General features: G+C 39.3%; 1 protein-coding gene across 2 annotated transcripts in view; it reads right to left on the reverse strand.

Annotated features, from left to right (window-relative positions):
* The window catches only part of Edc3 (Enhancer of mRNA-decapping protein 3), a 110,855-nt gene extending 102,525 nt beyond the window's left edge, over nt 1-8,330 (reverse strand). For both annotated transcript variants that reach the window (XM_067159534.2, XM_067159526.2), the window contains exon 1: nt 8,178-8,330. The gene's annotated coding sequence lies outside the window, so the exon portion shown is untranslated. The remainder of the gene's footprint in view (nt 1-8,177) is intronic.
* Nucleotides 8,331-20,603: the final 12,273 nt, after the last annotated feature.

The following is a 20,603-nucleotide window of genomic DNA, read 5'->3' on the forward strand; positions in this document are numbered from 1 at the left end:
GAAATCACCCAGAACAAATCGAGCTGATTTTCTTTGGATTTTTTCCAGTTCTTGAATCAGGTAATCCTGGTGAGGGTCCCATACACTGGAACCATACTCTAGTTGGGGTCTTACCAGAGACTTACATGCCCTCTCCTTTACATCCTTACTACAACCCCTAAACACCCTCATAACCATGTGCAGTGATCGGTACCCTTTATTTACAATCCCATTTATGTGATTACCCCAATGAAGATCTTTCCTTATATTAACACCTAGATACTTACAATGATCCCCAAAAGGAACTTTCACCCCATCAACGCAGTAATTAAAACTGAGAGGACTTTTCCTATTTGTGAAACTCACAACTTGACTTTTAACCCCGTTTATCATCATACCATTGCCTGCTGTCCATCTCACAACATTTTCGAGGTCACGCTGCAGTTGCTCACAATCTTGTAACTTATTTATCACTCTATAGAGAATAACATCATCCGCAAAAAGCCTTACCTCCGATTCCACTCCTACTGCATTGATAGGGTGAAAATTCCTTTTGGGGATCATTGTAAGTACCGTATGCACACCTTTTAGCGATACATGAACACCCTAGTGCTGAATAGATTGACCTTGGGCATCTTCGAGATTCGTATTGGCAACCTTTGAAACAAGAACTATGAATCGCTTATGCAACGCTGTGTGACATTTGGCATACACTTTACATACTAGTACTGTTGTTTACACAGCAAAGCCAAACTATAGAATTCATGCTGGGAACAAGATTCGCATCGAGAAATGTTATATAAAGTGTGTATGATACAGTTGTTGGCTTAAGATAATAGAAAGGTTTAGAAAATTCATATCGATCGATCATATTATCGATTCAATTCAGATTTCATTTTCATTTAGTTGGCAGTATTACCGGAACCATGAGAGGTCCCTCCTTACTCCACCACCCCGTACAAAAAAATATCGCTAAAAGGTGCGCGGACTATACCTAGGTGTTAACGTAAGGAAAGATCTTCATTGTGGTAATCACATAAATGGGATTATAAATACAGGGTACAGATCTCTGCACATGGTTATGAGGGTATTTAGGGGTTGAAGTAAGGATGTAAAGGAGAGGGCATATAAGTCTCTGGTAAGACCCCTACTAGAGTATGGTTCCAGTGTATGGGACCCTCACCAGGATTACCTGATTCAAGAACTGGAAAAAATCCAAAGAAAAGCAGCTCGATTTGTTATGAGTGATTTCCGACAAAAGAGTAGCATTACAAAAATGTTGCAAAGTTTGGGCTGGGAAGACTTGGGAGAAAGGAGACAAGCTGCTCAACTAAGTGGTATGTTCTGAGCTATCAGCGGAGAAATGGCATGGAATGAAGTTAGCAGACAAATAAGTTTGAGTGGTGCTTTTAAAAGTAGGAAAGATCACAATATGAAGATAAAGTTGGAATTCAAGAGGACAAATACTCGTTTATAGGAAGGGGAGTTAGGGATTGAATTAACTTACCAACGGAGATGTTCAATAAATTTCCAATTTCTTTGCATCATTTAAGAAAAGGCTAGGAAAGTAACAGATAGGGAACTTGCCACCTGGGTGACTGCCCTAAACGCAGATCAGTAGTGATTGTGATAAGACTTTTCTTTCTTTTCCTGGAACAGACATGTAGCAGGTTTATAAAACCTGATTCCAAGAAGGAGCTGCTGTACGGACATCATTTACCACATCATTCTGGACAGGTTAGATTGCAACATGAAACGCACGAGCTCACAGATCGTGATGATAGTGTGCTTCTGCCTTTGAATAGGATGTCCTGCCAGTAGATATATTAGCTCAGAAGCAATCAGCAAACAAGGAAATTCCATGTTATCACTCGCCCAGTTCGTCCTTGACTGATCCAGTTACAGCTCTATTCCCCTTACACTAACAACAAATTTCAACAGATAGATCACACTTGTAGTTCAGCAGTGAACCCTATCATACTGAAAGTGAAGTGCAGTGAAGGTGTAAAATTAAGAAATTATGTTCAAGAGTTTGGTGAAGAGATCTTCAGTACTGATGGAACAATCACTTTTTGTACAGCGGTTAAGGTAGTGGTGGTAAAGTAATTTAATGTGCTGTACGGCTAAGTATAAAAGCTGCGTGAATCAAGTCTTCTGAACAAAGCAGGCAAGCTCTTTTGAAAAAGTGAAATCTTTGTTTACTAAACTTTTCAATTTCTCAAAAGCCCTGTGCAAAATGTTGGTATCTACCAATATTCTACTTAATAAAGTGAATGAGGACTTCTGAACATTCTTAATTAAATATACAATGCAGATGATCCCAGACAAGGCAATATTATGAAAATATCATTTGCCCTTGTGTTACTAAGATCCACTTGAACAAATCTTGTTAGTAACCAATGCTGCACCATACATGGTGAAAGCAGCAAGGAGACTTAAGATACTCCACCCAAAAATGGTCCATTTAACATGTCTTGCTCACACGTTGCACAGAGTTGCTGAAGAAATATGGCAGAATTTTCCTGATGTTCACTGGTTAATATTAAATGTTAAGAAAATATTTGTGAAGCTCCAATCAGGGTAACAGGTTTGCTTCCTCTTCCTCCTCAGCCAGTGCTCACCCAATGGGGAACGTGGCTTAATGCAGTGGAGTACTACTGTGAACAGCACGAAATTGTGCGAGAAATTGTTTCTGCTTTTGACGGTAGGGAGGCATCGTCAATTAAAAAAGCACAGGAACTATTTTCCGATGATTTGTTGGCAAAATTAGTATATACTACTTAAAATTGTAGAGATCTGTTTAAAACAGTCTCTCCCCTAGAAACTACCGATTTAGAATTATGTGAGAGCTTGGAAACAGTAAAGGACATGGTATCCAAAGTAGAACAAGCAAGAGGTACAGTATCAGTTACAGTGAAGAACAAACTCAGTAGGGTACCAAGTGTAAATGAGGGATATGCAACAGTATAAAGAATTCGTGCCATTCTAGAGGGTACTGTACTTGGTTTGGGCAAAGACACCTGCAGCTAAGCAGCACTGACCTGACTATGTTTAAATACGCTCCTGTGATGTCATGTGGCGTAGAAAGGAGCTTCTCCCAGCACAATTTTTTTTAATTTTTATACTGAGCGACCTTCAAAGGAGATTTCTTTTCAACAGCCTGAGAATGTGCAAGGCTGTAATGTGCAATAATGGCAGAGAAGACTAAGAGGTACCAGTAAATAGATAACGGACTTAATAAAGTTCCTGTTAGGCAGTGTTTACTAACTTACGCCAACAGATACCATAAAGCATGCTAATACTTAATTTTTTATAGCAAAACCGAATGAGAAATGCACCTTAAGGCTATGATACTGAAAAAATGTTGAAAGTTGTAAGGTACTGTAACACTCCGTCAGTTTGTATGATTAAATGGGTCTGGTGTATTATCGCTCGTCACGTTTGAGAATCTTATTGTTAGTAACTGATGCTGGTGAAAGCAGAAAGGAGACTTGAGATACTCCACCCAAAAATGGCCCGTTTAACGTGTTAACCAACCTTTATAGAAATGTATTTCTAAAAAATTTTTTAAGTTATATACACTTTTTTGATAGGAGGAACATTTAATAAAAGCATGAAAGGCATTTATGTTGATGTGAATCAAATATAAACCAGAATTATTTTTTACAATTTTATTGAATCCACCAACAAGTAGGGCCTACCTCATTTTTCTACATAGTCTTTCGAATTTGAGACACAATGTTGCCACCAAATTGGCAACATTTTTATGCGGTCCTCAAAACAAGAAGAACATGTATGCAGCCAGTTGCGCACATACTCCTCTACCGCCGCATCATCATGAAATCACTTTTCTCTCTGTTTTTTTCAGTGGTCCAAACAAGTGGTAGTCACAAGGTGACAAGTTTGGACTGTAAGGAGGATGTTCCAGAGGTGTCCAATGCATTTCCTCTAGTTTTGTCCGTGTTACAACAGCAGTGTGTGACCTTGCATTGTCGTGCAGAAGAACATCTCAGATCAGTTGCTGGCGACGTTTGTTACAATATGCAGCTTTTGTCTCAACCAAAAGAAGTCAGTAATAGGCTGTATTCACTGTCCTTTCATGCAAGAAATCCACAAGAAAATGTCCGCATCATCCCAAAAACCAGTCGCAAGCACCTTTTCAGCAGAAAGGCGTGTTTTGGCCTTGACTGGGCCAGCTGCACCTCGTTCCCGCCACTCCATGCTTGCTTGTTTGTTTTGACTCCGGGGTGTAATGATGAACCCAAGTTTCATCAGAAGTCACAATACGATGCAAAAAATCATATCCTTCCTCCTCATAGCAATTCGGATGCCTCCAACAAACATTTTGGCAGAATTTCTTTTGTTCCTGGGTGAGGAGACGAGGAACCCACAAGAAAGACAATTTTCGAAGGTCGAGTTCATCATTCATGATGGCTTGAACATTTCCAAAGCTTATTCCTAAGAGTGAAGCAATTCAGAAATGTTATGCACCGATCTTCCTCAACACGGTCACGTACCGCACGAATGTCTGCAGTGATGCATGTTCACGGTGATCTTTGGTGGGGCTCGCTTTCGACTTCTTCCCGTCCTGCCAAAAATGGTTTGTGCCATTCATACACCCGGGTCTTTGAAAGAGTTGCATCCCCAAAATGTGCACGGAGCCTTCTCAAAATTTCGAAGCTTTGGAGCTTCTTTTGCCAGAAACTTGATATGTTGCTCTGCGCAACGGACGTGTGTACTTCTTGCTCGTTCATGGCGTACTGAAGCGAGCGGTCGCTCTGTGGTGTGTGACGCATCAAGACCCCCACTTCGGACATCCTCTCAAAGCCCCACCCATTTCTGTTTGATACCAGAGTCGCAAATTTAAAATTCCGGTTTATATTTTATGCACCTAGTAATTGGACTGCAGTAAGAATTGATGTTAGAATGAGTTCTTGGTTCAAGGTACTTACAGGGGTTAGACAAGGCTGTAATCTTTCAAATTTGTTGTTCGTAGTTTGCATGGTTCAACTACTGAACAGTGTAAGTAGCAGGGGAGGGATTCAGGTAGGTGGAAATGTTTTGCTTATGCAAATGACTGTTTTAATGGCAGATTAATATCTAATATCTTGGAACATAAAAATAGGTGCAATGAATATGATATGAACATTAAGCTTTCTAAGACTAAAGGGATGTTAAAAGGCAATGTCTGTATTTTTTGGGCTTGCAGGCCATGGTCCAGGAACATATGATGGTTCAACAATTTACCGAAAACTGCATTCAGCATTTAAGGGTTCTCAATGACTAGCAGGCCACGACATACAGTACAACACCTAAGTACTGTCAACTACTGTGTCTTACCATGCCCGTCTACAAAAGGAAGCCACTGAAATTCTGAAGCACACCAACGGCTTCAACCGTAAGGAGGAATGTGAGTGGGTCAATGAAGTCTGATTTCCAGACCTGAAAACCTTAAATCCTGGAGGACATGGTGGCCACAGAAGGCCAGAAAATGCAACAGGCGGTGTCTGTCCGAGTTCCTATAACTGAAAAACTACTCGATATATTTCAATCAAACTTCATATTTAGAATCTATCTATCCATGGGTAGATTTTAAAGTCAATATCAATTCAAAATCCCTGAATGGGCTGGAGGTTTATAGGAAGACCAAAGCAGCGATTTCTCTCTCCCACAAAATATCTGTGACTTAACTTTATGGAAATCAACCAACCTATATAGATCTAGAACTTCATTTCTAAAACTTTTTATTTACACTTTTTGATAGGAGGATTAATAAGGGAGATGTATGTATGTATGTTTAGACCTCAGCCCGAAGGCTGGTTGGATCCTCAACAGCTCCGCCATCAGCTGTCATAGATGGCCTAGGCATCACTGAAGAGGCGTACCAGCGAAATGAAGAGTGAGCTAGTTTCCCGTTGCTTTCCTCACTGAGCCAGAAGTTGCTATTACATATCAGTCTGCCAAGCCCACTGAAATGCATGCAACAACCAACCCTATGAGCAATATTTTCACACCATTCATAGCAGGGACTGGCTGCAGAAGGAATGGCATTACTAGCATCACTCATACCTCAGTCACTTTCATTTTGTCAAAGCCAAGGATAAAGCTGAGACATATCAATGAAAGTAACAAGATTGCTCTAGCCCATACCAGAAGACATAGTGCACTGTAAACACTAGGTCCCACCAGCAAAGGCATATAAGGGAGATATTACTAATAAAATATTTTACAGTCTATAAGTCCTAGCAGACATAGCCCAAAAGCAGGTGCATCCAGAGCTGATTTCTTATAAATGGAAAACTGATGGATATATCTTAACCGAACTTCATATTGAGAATCCACCAATCCAAAGGTAGATTTTGATGAGTGTAATGTTGTATAAGGTAATAAAGATCAAAGTAAATACACACCCACTTAAATGAACAGAGAGATTATGCATGTACATGGCGTGCGGAGGGGATGATTGGAAGCTCTAGAAGGCACAAGTTTAGGAGTAAAAATCAATGGAGTACCCACACCAGTAATTAATTTTGCTGCTCATCAGGCCATTATAGCTGGCAGCCCAATATCTTCCAGGGAATCCTGCCACGAGTTGCATGAAACCTCTTTGCTTAAAGATTGATGACAATTACTTAGGTTAGAAGATAACAGAGGATGGAAGGAGCACCACTGAAGTTAAATGCTATATTGTTCAATCAATTCAGAAGAGGACATTACTGTGTACCAGTCAACATAGTCTTCCCCTCCAAATGAGAATGCTAAGGGCATTTGTATGGACAGTTGCATTGTATGCCTGTGAAACATGGATACTAAATAAAATGAACCATCTTGAAGCCTTTGAGATGTGGTGCTATCGTAAGATGATAAATGTGGCACGGAGAGATAAGATGTCAAACACCAGAGTTCTAGACACTATGAACCAACGGAGATCAATCGTTTACACAATCCGTAACAGACGTATTACATGGTGGGGTCACACAATGTGCCATTCCAATTTAATAAGAACTGTGAAAGAATGCTTCACTGAAGGGAAACCTCCATGAGGAAAACCTAAAAATACCTTCCTTAAACAAATCCTGATTGACATCCAGACACAGAATTATGTTTCAATGAAGGAAGCAGCAATTGACAGCATAACATGGAAATACTTTATAGCAATTTATCAGTCTCAGGACTGTAAATCAATTATAATCATTAATATATATCAAGGTAGTAGTTACATAGCCTACATGATTATATATCTATTCCAGTGGTGTACTACGCTTTAATAAAAGCGTATACATTTAAAATCAATTTCCAAACAGAAAACTAAACACCATATGTTTTTATGCAAATTGAATTTTCCAAACTAAAGGCATCAATTCACACAGAAAAAACACAAATTATTGATATTAAAGATGAACGCTGACAATTCAACAGCACACTGAACAACTAAACATGCGAGTAAAAACGAACTAGTACTGGTACGGTACCCAATGTTTTCGACCAAAGGCACTTAAACCTTTGCAGAATTTGGTAGCGAATGGTGGCATATACACAACAGACTATTCTCTTAATATGGTTGAGAGAAATGCACCTTGCCTTTCCAAGCCATGAACATTTGGTACATCCCCGATTTTTTCGCAAATTTTTCAAAATACTGTCGGTAATCCTTTCTTGGAGAGATACTTTTTTAAATGCTATTTATTTAAATGCTATTTGGGGCGTCGACCTAAGATCGTTTACCCCTTGAAGAGATACAACTGCACAACCAAAATGAAAAATATACTGACAGAAAATAATGTATCCAATAAAACAATGCACAAATATAATAATCACACTGTACTATCGACGAAGTAAGACGCTTTTCTCCAACCTAGCAACCGTAAATCGTAAGTAACTTCACTTTTCTCAGACAATACTGAACCTATAATGTATCTCGTGAGTATCCACACCGTTTATATCTACATGGGAAAATTATATTTTGATGATAATTAAAATGAAGTTTAATTGGGCGAATTTAGAGCCTAGCAGAAGCTAAACATATTTTTGATAACCCAGGCAATATCACAAGCTTCAACTTATACTATTAACGTAATATGTTAATAACATAGCATCAGAGGCTAAAAAGTTTCAGCATAATCAGGAAGAGATTCCTTTTTATCATAGAAGACTTCTCGGACTTAATATAAACAGCAGTATCAAAAAAGTATACTCACCGCAAAACTCCAAAATCTGGCGATTTCAAACAACACACCGAACCATACGAAAGATAACTTATTACATCCCAGATTCTAAAAGGATGCTAGCATCGAATATAACACAACCATTCCCCGTCACTCACAAATGCCAACTAACAGGACAGTGCAACACAGCTGATTTTATAAACAACAGATAAGAACTTGTAAAGAGAAAACGAAGCAGGAAGACCAAGGACCAATACATAATTTTACGTTCTTTAGTTTCTGGTGTACTCCAAGTGCTCTAAACACAGACACACAGTAAATGGACAGGCAGCATTGAATCACGTAGCAATGGTGCTAAAGAAGCCCGAACTTGCGGCTTCCACCATCTTACGACGTTAAGACCCAATTTTCATTACAATCGTGACAGGATTTGTACCCACAAATAATCTTATGGTAAACTCGTGTCCTCATCCCGAGGTGGTGCAGCTCTTTTCAGGCACACCCCCATTGGAGGTGAGCTGCATGTACCATTTCAACCATATACCAGCCCTCCTGCCATTCTTAAATTTGTGGCAGTACCGGGAATCGAACCCGGGCCCCCGAGGACGGCAGCTAATAACACTAACCGTTACGCTACAGAGTGGATTTACATTTACATCTTATGGTGATAAAAAAAAAACAGCTATAGAAAGAGGACAATAGAATGGCTATTGCGCCGCCATATTTGAATCCACTTCAACGCCGCGTCTGCCATATTTTAAGCGATCAAAACAAGTGGACCAGGTAAATAAGGAAGTGCACAGGTTGCAGAAATAAAGACAATTTCGTGGTTTTCTTAATTAGGTGAGCACACAAAGGTGCATAATTTCCTGTTAAAAGAGAATTAAAAATACAAGACAAAGAAGAAGGAGGAACATTAACACATTTCTTGTTATTATACATTTTACTAAATATATACCCCTTTTTATAGAGAATGAAAATATAGAACAGGAAACCTTGAACAAAATAAAATAACACCGTGGAGAAATTGTTCATATCACTTGAATAATAATAATAATATCGGTTTTACGTCCCACTAATTACTTTTATTTATTTATTTATTTATTTATTTATTTATTTATTTATTTATTTATTTATTTATTTATTTATTTATTTATTTATTTATTTATTTATTTATTTATTTGGGAAACCAAAACAGCGAGAAGCCGAATTACAGAGTTCCGCAATGAAATACATATTTACAATAGAGTAGCACAAGGCAAGCATAAAGAAAAGTGGAAGAATAATGCCGAAAAAACATGCAACGATAAATATAGAGGAAAAATTAAAAACTAACATAATTAGAGACACAACATAACAAAAACAAAAAATAAAGTAATGGTATAGCACAGTAAAAAATTAATATTATATTATGTACAAAAGAGAGGACAGCAATGAGAAGAGAAAAAAGGAATATGAAGAAAATGAACTAGGTTAAGTTAAGGAAGAATCGATTAAAGGAGGCATACGAAGAAAAAACGTCCAAGTTCCTGTCAGAAGATAAAGAGTTAAGGAGGGTTGGTATGCGGATAAATAAACTTCTTTGAACGAGAGAGAGGCGGGAATACGGAATATGAAGGGGCGTATTAATCCTGGTTTTGCGAGTTGGATTAGGAGACACCGAGTTGCCGAAATTCAGTCCCGCAGGTGTTCTCTTACGTGCCAGTAAATATATCGATACGAGCCTGTTGTATTTGAGCACCTTCAAATACTACCGGCCTCCGAAGAGGTTTGGTGTAGGTCTTTCGAGTTGACGCCGTATATCCCCGAAGCATTGGAATTAACCAGTGAGGGTTAAAATCCCCGAAACGGACGGGATTCTAACCAGGGACCTTCTGGGCTAACCGTTTAGCCGTGGAGCAGGGCCGGCTAATTTAATAATAATAATGATAATAATAATAATAATAATAATAATAATAATAATAATAATAATAATAATAATAATAATATATTATTTGCCTGATGTCAAAATTGGAACCAATGAAAACCACCTTAAGGTCTGTCTACCGTGGGATTCAATCTCACTACCTGTCGAATACAAGCTAAGAGTAGTTATGATGTAGGACTGAAAATCCTTATATTATTGCGTGTCGTAGGCAGAGGGGATGAGGTGACTAAGATATTTACTCAGTCAGGCAGGATAACGTTTATTGCGTTTCGTTGATTCGTCATTTCCTACAAGAAAAGTAGGCCTACTGTACACATGCTGGATTGTGTTACAAGCAAAAGTAACATAATTCTGCTAATCGCCAAATACTGTTTACTTTACTAAAAAACTTATTTGAAGTATGGTAGATTTTTTGTTTTTCTACAGTTTCTGCAGTTGTATAACGCACACATATACGGCACAATTTATGCAGTTAATTTATTCGATGTAATTTATTCAAGTAACGCACTTACAAGCGGACGAAAGTCTATGGACGGCACTTAAAATATGGTGTTGCTATTACATGATCTTAAAAGAAAACTAGCACGTATAATATTAGCATAGGCCTAACATCTAAACTGACGTAGCTTCACTGGCAGTATCTGCACATGAGCCTACAATGTTTCCTCCCTTGAAGTTCATGTATGGTTTAATGATAATTTCACCTAACATCGATGTTACCAATTTGTCATTCTGTTCGAAACCTTGAACTTTATGTTTTATGTATTCCAGAAAGTATGTAAGGTCCTGTCCTAATATTGGACTACCATTCAGACCGGAGCCTACTCTTTTAAAAGTACTGACATGTGGCAACATTAAATTGCTACTATATCACATAAATTTGTAAAAATCGCAAGGCGTAACAGCCCTGAAGAGCTTGACCTTGGCCCTGCTCAGCCCGAAGGCTCGCAGATTGCGAGGTGTCTTGCGTTCGGTAGGACGAATCCTCTCGGCCGTTATTCTTGGCTTTCTAGACCAGGGCCGCTATTTCACCGTACGATAGCTCGCAAATGTAATCACGTAGGCTGAGTCGACCTCGAACCAGCCCTCAGATCTAGGTAAAAATCCATGTCTTGGCAGGAAATCGAACTCGGAGCCTCCAGGTAAGAGGCAGGCATTATATCCCTTCACCACGGGGTCGGTCGTAAATTTGTAAACATGAGGAGATATCAGGCAGAAGGTTCAAGAAATAACAAGAAAATCATACACATACTCCTTTATGAACTAAGAAATGTTTTAACTGCGACTCTTAAATTAACTGTGGGGACATCATCCTCGGTGTTCAATTCACCAACTAGGACTAGAATTAACTTATTTCTTGAATCTTTCTACACATTGTTACACTCAGTCCTTGTAATGCAGCTATGATGTTTTGTAACTAAAGAATATACCGCATTTGTATTAGTAATTTTCTTCACATATACATTAGAAATATTTTATACTTCAATAAAACCCGTTTAGAATAAAGGCCATATCCTATTAGATGATTACATATGTTATGTAGTATGGTTGCCTTGATGTATCGACGTACAGAAAAATTACTTACGTTCCCTTCATCACAGTACAACAACCATAAGGTAATAACATGTTTATTGTACTTTTCAGCTGTGTAAATTGTGGATTGAAATTCTGTGTACGGTATGATATATTTACTATCTTCAATGGCTCTGTTTATTGCTCCTCTTTCTATTCTACTTTTTTGCCTGGTTCTTCTCTTCACCTGCCAGAATGTGACGATAAATATGATGGGCAGTCATGGTCTTGGAAGAGGAGTAGCGGTAGTTAAAAGTTTTTCCTGAGGATCAGTACCAGTTATTTCCCATAAAATATCACCGACTTTGAAATGTCTGTGACATACCTTAAAATAATTTATCACCGTGAGCGAAAGTCATGCATTTACGGAGTGAATCGACCTACACCAGCAGCTCTTGTAGGTGGTATGTTTTAATGCGTGTAATAATAATAATAATAATAATAATAATAATAATAATAATAATACCGTTGAAATAATGTATTCCATGATTGTGAGCTAACATAACCTTATATCATTGAAGAGTAAATATGCCTACAAATCACCAGCTGTTGCGTGTAGTTAAATACGTCATAGGCCTATGCTCATTATGATTGTGTGAGCATGTAATAATAATAGTTATTCACCACTGAGTTATTAGTAAATTTGTAGTCTTGTCTTAGAATTGCACGTAAACACATTTGCCGCATAACCTCGTCTTTCGGAAACTTAACCAATGCACTTCGTTATCACTGTCGCAATTCTCCTTACAGTTGAGTACCCAACACATCAGTACCATTATGTACAACGGTATTAGCAACTGGCACCATTAAACGAATTAAAACTCTTCTAATTTCAGCGTTACATGGCCAAACTTATTGCTGTGTTAATACTGAAAAGGTTCAAGCTTGCCTGCCGATGCTGACGTCACAGTATTTTCCCAGAACGGTTGTGAGGCCTTATATCTAGGAGGTGTTGCGTGAATACAATTAGATAAGCATACAAGCAAAATTTAAAATCTGAAAGTAACAGAAAAATTAAAGAATTGTACGCATAAAGTGGTGCTCTAGAGAATGATAGCATCAGGTCTTTTCGAGAAAGAGATTTCGACGAACAAGGAAACCTGGAAACTTTGTCTGTATGGTACTTCTCTACATTACTAAGTAGAGGTTACACGAATTTGGCCACCACAGTTTCTGACACAAGTTCCTGGTGCTTATTGTTACTAAAACACTTCAAAATCTTACAGTGGCACAAAGAGGGTACGGTAGAACATAGTTTTTTTATAGTTTGGAGCACACTTGCAGATTTCTTGCTGTACGGTAGAGCCGCCTCAACAAATTTCTGTAGCCCAATAAATCGTTGCTGGGGATAGCGCAGGCCTCTTCTAACGACTGTCTGATTAAGTTCATCAATGGGGATGCATTAACTGAGGTGGAAACGTTACTCAAGCACGTGCTGCTTTGTTTTTGCTTCGATTACATGCACTAAATAACCACACACTAATACATGGGAAGCAGTTTCCAAAGCGACAAAACTGAATCAGAGGGCTCACGAACATCTTCCAGTAAATCAAGTACATACTCAGCGGGCATCACTGGTTCTGTTTCGTTAAGTCCGGGAGAGGATACTGAACCCATGACCTTTGTGCCCTAAGAACATTATGCATAAATTAACAATTAAACTAAAAGTTGGATTCTTGATAGCATGGATTTGACACGTGACGAGGGGGTGATTACCTTCGGTCCCACGCTCTGAGGTACGTGACGTCAGCCACACGTGTCGAGGCGGAAGAATCTCAAGTCATTTCAAAGCGCGTGTACATGGCGTGACCCAAGCCAAGTCAAAAAACTATAGTGCCTATCAAAGGGGGTCAATCATTTCACAAATCGAACCCGTAAAAATTTTAAATGTCCATGAACACTACCGCCAGAAATGTAGCAAGCATGTAGTCACTTTCAAAACTCTTGAAATTACAGTTTAGTTAAGTCAGAAAATTTATAGAAATTTTCTTGGCGGCAAAGGGGACATATCCGAAGAAAATGGATTTTACTGCCATAAAGTTTGTGAGCATTGCTATTGTTGTAATTATTGAACTTTGATTGATTGAGCAGTGAATGTGCTGGGGATAGTAAAGTGGAAACTTTGGTCATCAACCGATGTAACTTAATTGTGTTTAGCCTTCAGCCTAGAAACTTGGATGGTCAGGGGGTCATCAACCTCAGTGACTTAGATTAGGGCCATATGCCACTGTAGCATCATTTTCCTGGCGGTCATCATCCACAATGACTTTAAAGTAACTTAGAAGTTTAGATGTCAGTCTATGACATAGACGCAGGTCACATCGATTCAATTAAGGGTCCATGCCGTAGAACCACTGTGTGGCACACACCAATTGGACTGCCTTAATTATACCCAGAGTCCAGAGTTCGTGTTACGAGGGCTGGACCATAACGAATCACTATGATGCTACATGTGGTCTCACATGGAAGCCGAATTTAAGGATTTCCAGACTTTCCTTTCTTAAATGATTAATAATTGAGACAATGGTTTCTAGTATGAATGCCCGTCAGGCAGTTACGTTAAAGTCTCACACCAGTGTTCTGACATTTATGTAAAAATGATGGTGGTGTCCAGTAGACACAATTGACTGATGCCGTTGACATATCAGATTGCTTCAGAATTTTCCTGAATAAATAGGAATATTGTAAATAGACCTTTCATTCCAGTAGATAGATTAGAATTACTGAACCCTACCTTTACCTCAGCAAGTGACGAAGAACCCGACACGACCCAAGAGACAGATCTCATGAACTTTGCCGATAGGTAAGAGAGGTAAGTATCCCTCAATATGGACCAAAGTGTTCAATACTGAGGCAGAAAAATTTGAATTTTATTTGTGGATAAAGTTAGCACCATCGGTGGACATTAAAATACCGGATTTCAGAATTCTCTTTATGGAATTCTGAGTTGCCCGTGAGTCAGTCATGTCATTGCACCCTCCTCCCATTCTTATAGAACTAAACATGGCTTCAACTGGATCTCCTGAAAAAGCCCGTGTCATGCAATGAAATACCACGGCATTCAGGTTACCCTTTTTTGATTTGCAGAAAGGCACGCAGCAGTACACCATTTCCACTGTAAACAAATACAGTACTACCCTATTTCCGGCTATTTGATTCCGACAGTTCAGGAGCCGGTTGGTGCTGCCACCTGCTGTGGATATTTGTAAACGGAGTGTTTCATTTAGTGCCATGTTAAAATGTTGTAATGAGCAGGCTGTATAGGCAGCCCTCGGATGCAGATCCAGCAGGCAGTGTGTTAGCCACACTATAGTCTTCTTCCTAGCTCGTTCGGTGCGAGAATGGCGTCTGTGGTGGAGAAACGACGACATTAAAAATATACGCTACAAATCTGATGGCCATCCCTGAATCTACTTGAACCACTGGCAGCCATGACACTTAAAGGCAAAACATATGCTTATTTCCTCTGAATCTGCCATAGAAAGGATCTGGAGAAGTTGTTGTGTGATGGAGTACGGTCTTTGAGAAGGTGTGCAAGGTTACACCAAATAAATAAATAAATAAATAAATAAATAAATAAATAAATAAATAAATAAATAAATAAATAAATAAATAAATAAATAAATAAATAAATGTAGGCTATGAATTCAGTAGAATGAAGTCAGGTGAGGTTTGACCAAGAGATATCCGGTAGAAATATTAAAGTGATAAAGCTGGCAGGATACCGTATGTGGAAGGAATGCTACACTCAACCAGGGGTCCGGTGGTCTCACTTTAGAATCTGGGGTTACCCCATTTAGTGGCCCCTTACGACAGGCAGAGGATTCCGTAGAGATATTCTACACCGCAACCAACGGACGTACATGTTGCTTGTTGCACAGCAGTTCTTAGAAAGTAGCCATAAGGAGCAAAAAGCATAACAAACAAGACCAAGAAGCAAAATTCAAAAAATTACAAGAATGACACTGAAGGTATGTTATGAAAAGGCAGTGGTACGGTATCATTCTTTACGCGTGTAAATTCATCAATGAACTGCTGTACGCATAACATATCTTTCTGTAGTGAATTACTTTATTGTTAGTGCATGACGCTGAATTATCCATCCTGCTACATACGTAATTCTTGTTTTAAACAAGCAAATGCTCACCATATTCACTGCGCTCTTTTTATTATAAGATCAATGCAACACTAAGCGTGTTTGAAAATGTCGTGTTTATTTTTAAATAAATCTTCAATCTGCAATAACATATAATCTCATCAATTTATTGAACTGATAAGGGTTAACTATCAAGATCAAGAAATGGCAGCCGCCATGACAGTTACAGGCAAAAGTTAGTTCGGTGTACTTCAACCAGAGGCGTTTTAACGAGGATGTTTAGCAGTCGATATCATTCATGTCGTTGTGTAGAAATCTAAATCAGTTTCTCTCCTCTTGGCTATTCATCGTTTTATATGCTCGATATAGCTTCTTGTGGATGGCAGAAATTGTTGTGAGCTCAGATCTTCTACATAGAAATATTCTTTAATAATAATAATAATAATAATAATAATAATAATAATAATAATAATAATAATAATAATGATAATATAGAACTTCGCACTATGTGCATGGAATATTTAATTTTTACAGAATTTTCTTAGCGAAGAACCGCGTCAATTACACCAAAGTATATGAAATCTGTCACATGGCCGTCCGCATAGTTCACGTAAAGTCTTAATTTAATGTTTTAAATGTAGATTTTCGGCATGTCTGAAGACTCTGTTCAAATCCCTGCTGGGGTACATGTAAATGAGGGGACCAAAGAGTGATCACCCTCTGTTGTTTCCCATTCAACTTGGTGTGAGGAGACTAAAATGTTCCAAACCTCTAAATTCTCAACACTCTTTCGGCATTTAATATTTCTCGTTTAGTCAACCCTCGGTAGCATAGGCTTTGTCTCTGCAACTTCGGGCCATAAGCCCATTTAGAGTTTTAAGAGTTTTTCTAAAAGTAAAGCAAGTGTTTCTACTCTTAGCCTTTTGTCTGTGGACGATGGTGTCAAATCTATTAACTTTACATTAAGGTCATTTAGACCGGGCACTCACTGCCCCTCTTTATTTGGTAAATGTTTATAGACGAATGCGTAAACGACTGTTGAGCAGAAGTGACTGTAAACACAGTATATGAAGATAGTCAGGCATCATTTTGTAAGAACCTTGTGCCTCTTAGAGGCTGTACGCTCTCCTAGGATGTAAATGAGTGGAGAAAAACATGCTCCTATTAAAATATCGTACTTGTTCGGAGCGACTATGCTCATCCCTTGTATATCATCTCGACAATCCTCTCTAGTTATTGTAACTGATTTTTGGATTTATAGTCCGCTGTTGTTATCAGAGCTGACGAGTTCATTTGTTAATCTATTTAAATTTTAATTGTTCCAAAACTTCTATCACATCACATTTTAAATGTTTAAAAAATATTTAAAGAAAGGAATAAAATTTCAAAATTTACTGCATGACTTATGCTCTGGTCATTTTATTCTCCGCCCATTCGCCCCGACACTTTCTTACACCTCTCTGTTCCACGAAATTTCCGTAACAGTAATAATCTGTTGTGTTACCGTGTTTTAGTGGTAGGTAGAGGTGAAAGAAGGTGCGGGCGTGAACGGGTCTCAAACTACGGAATCAAAGTTAATGTAAAATTTAAACAAGGTTATATTTTCTTTTTAAAATGAAGAAATAACAAGCATTGCAGGTACAGAGTAGCAAGTCAACAAAATGTAGGTACAATATTTACTGGATTTGGGCTCAGCGCCCTTACATCACAATTCGTGGGCAATCAGCCCAACCTTACTTCAAAATAAGTTTTACCAGAGGGGCAGAAAACCCCATTCATGTTCAGGAGAACTTGCTCCAAATTACACTGAAAAGCCTCCACGAGGCATACAACACTCAATTTTCGAAAAAGAGCCACTCGCTCTCAACTTTAAGCCCCTCAAAGGCCACACTAAACTCCACCTTCAAGTTGTCCTCTCTGGACATAGACACAGGGGTAAAATACCCAACCTACTGAGGTCTATTAAATGAAAAAGGGTAATTATATGACCTCTAAAATAACAATTTGAGAGGAGGCGATCTGCACTCCTAATACACTTGTTTTTAAAACCTAATCTGGCTCTAGGCCACTGATGCAAGGGCTAATCCCATACTACGGAGGTGAATTTAGAAAAGAAACAAATTTACATAATGTTAAGGAAGAATAGGTTGAGAAAATAAGTTCACCTCAAAACAATATGAGTGGGAGCTCGAGAGGGTCAAGCACTCTCTATCCCAATACGTAGTTTAAAAGATAGAATAGATACCAGTTTCTTTACATTTTAAGGAAGGTTACATAATGGAAAAACTTCGGACCCGCCCCGAGAGTTAAAATGCTGAGCTAGCAAAGAAAGAAGTTATTAATTGGCCATTACCTTGTTGTTGACCGCTGCCGAAGAAATAGGCGCTTCCCGCCCCTGCTATGTACTTTACACACTGAAAGATGGAAGAGAAGTGGCCCGGAGACCCTAAAATCAGCAGTTTATATCCTCTTGCGGAAGGTTCGAGGCGTTAGGGGAATGAAAACACCCTCCCACAAACTCTTTATTGGGTAGGATACAGCAACATATTCAAGTTGGGGGAAGATGCCTCGGATTGGTCAGAAATTAATAAAAGAAATTCGGGATTGGTTAAATACAAAACAAGGGGAAGGAGAGAGGTATACAGCCAACTTAAACAATAACAGAAAGAAATTTAACAAGAAACAAACTTTTGAAATAAAAATTTCTCCAAAAAAAATAGTTCTTTCACTCCGCACTAGGGTGCACTATTGTTGGTCTTCAGTAGTGTCCTCTAGAAGAGAAAGTTCACACTTCTTTCTACAAGCAAAACAAAAATACGTCGAAAATGACACAGTTCAAAAAGTCTAAAATTTTCAGGTAGTGACATCTTCTGAGAAACTTGAAAATTAATACCGTCAATAAAGTTCAGACTTCCTCCAGCAGAGGAGTTTCAACTGGCGCAACTTTTAAATTAGCGGCGTGGAGGTGTCCTGCCCGGTACAGACCTCCCCCCCCCCAAAAAAAAGTTCCTCCAGGGATGACACATGAAATTTGTTTGAAAACAAGGTCCGAGTTTTGATATAGATATGGAAATTAATTGCCGAAGAATTTATAAGATTTTCTTAATGTGGTTTGATTCAGTTTCAAAATTTTTGTTGTAACTGGAGAAGTAAGGTTTTTATGTTTGTAGAAGTTGAATTCAGAAGGAAAACTTTAGTTTTTAAAGTCGAGGAAAAATTTTCTAAGTCCACCAGATTTTGTTGTTGAATTCCCAAGTGTAGTCATCGCTGATAGTAATAGTTCATGTAGTTAATGTTGATTAAGTTGGATGGCCAGACCGGCCGTTGCAGCTTGCGTCCAGAGGAGGCCGCTCGGAACCCTCAAGTACCCTGAGATACCGCTCGCCCGCACTATGAGGGGAGCAGTGGTGTTGAAGCACGCCGCGCCCGCGGTGAACATATACAGGCTGCGGGCAAGTAGCAGGTCGTGCGCCGCACATCAGCCTTGGCCGGGAGGAGAGCTCCGGCTCGCCGTGCACATGTCGTCCTCGCTGGGGTCGAGGGGGCCCTTCCTCTAGCCCAGTCGCGGCACGGCGCCACGCGGCTGCGGGGGCACTGAAACATTAAAACTAGGCGGCAGAATTGTTGGACCATCATCATTTTTTTGAGGGCACAGGCTTGGTGGAGAGGTTGAGGGGCCAGCGGCGTGCAGATATCCATGGCATTTAATATAAGCAAGCCACAGTGTGTATAGCAGGAGACGGGAGCGTGGTAATGGCCGTGGTAAGGACAGAATGGCAGTTTAACGGTGCGGGGAGGGTTTACAAAAATGCATACATATGAAACTAAATATTATAGAAGGGGCAGAAAGCCTTAAAAGTGAAACTCAAAAAAATATATAACCTTCATATTCCTTTCAAATTATATGAAGCAAGTTGACACAAAATTTACACTGGTTTCACCTGTGACAGGTGAACCCTAAATATCCTCTCGGTGGCTGGATTACTTAATAACAACGTAACCGGCGTAAGAAAATCGAGAATGATACAAGGCCCATGAAATCTGGGGGCAAGCTTGCCCGCGGGAACAAAGTTCTTGACCATAACTTGGTCACCTACCTTCAAAGGGGTGGGTCTCCGTCCACGATCATACCTTTCCCTAACCTTTTCATGAGACACTTGAAGATTGGCTTTAGCCTTCTTCCAAAGATCTTTAATGTTGTCCGGATCTATTGTCTCGGGTAGAATGTCACTCAGAGACCAGAGGTTAGAGAGCGGCGTGTTGGGAACAAACTTGAACATCAAAGAAGCTGGAGTAAACTTGTGAGATTCATGAACCGCCGAATTCAAAGCGAAAGCTAACCAATGCAGGGACGTGTCCCACCTGGAATGATCTTCATGATGATAGGCAATAAGCGCGGACCTGAGATTACGGTTAACCCGTTCAGCCAGAGATGGTTGAGGGTAATAAGCAGAAGTAGTTACATGAGAGATGGACAAGTCGAAACAGAATTTACGAAAAAGACTAGATGTGAACGCCTTAGCATTATCAGACACAATATATTGGCACGGACCAAAAGAGGCAAAAATAGAATTTAAGCAAGTAATGGTAGACTGAGCGGTAGCCATCTTAGTCGGAAATAACCAGGAAAATCTCGTAAAGCCATCTACGCATACAAAGATGAACTTGTTGGCATTTCCCTTTGACTGGGGGAAGGGTCCTACATAATCAATATACAAGCGTTCCATGGGACGCGACGCTTGATGCGAAGACAAAAGGCCTACCTTGGTGGACATGGTGGGTTTACTGAGCAAACAAGATTTACAAGCTTTTACTAGTTCACGGATTTCACCGTCCATACCCTTCCAGATGAACATTTCACGAA

The sequence above is a fragment of the Anabrus simplex genome, chromosome 1 (genome assembly GCF_040414725.1).
Source record: "Anabrus simplex isolate iqAnaSimp1 chromosome 1, ASM4041472v1, whole genome shotgun sequence".
NCBI lineage: Eukaryota > Metazoa > Arthropoda > Insecta > Orthoptera > Tettigoniidae > Anabrus > Anabrus simplex.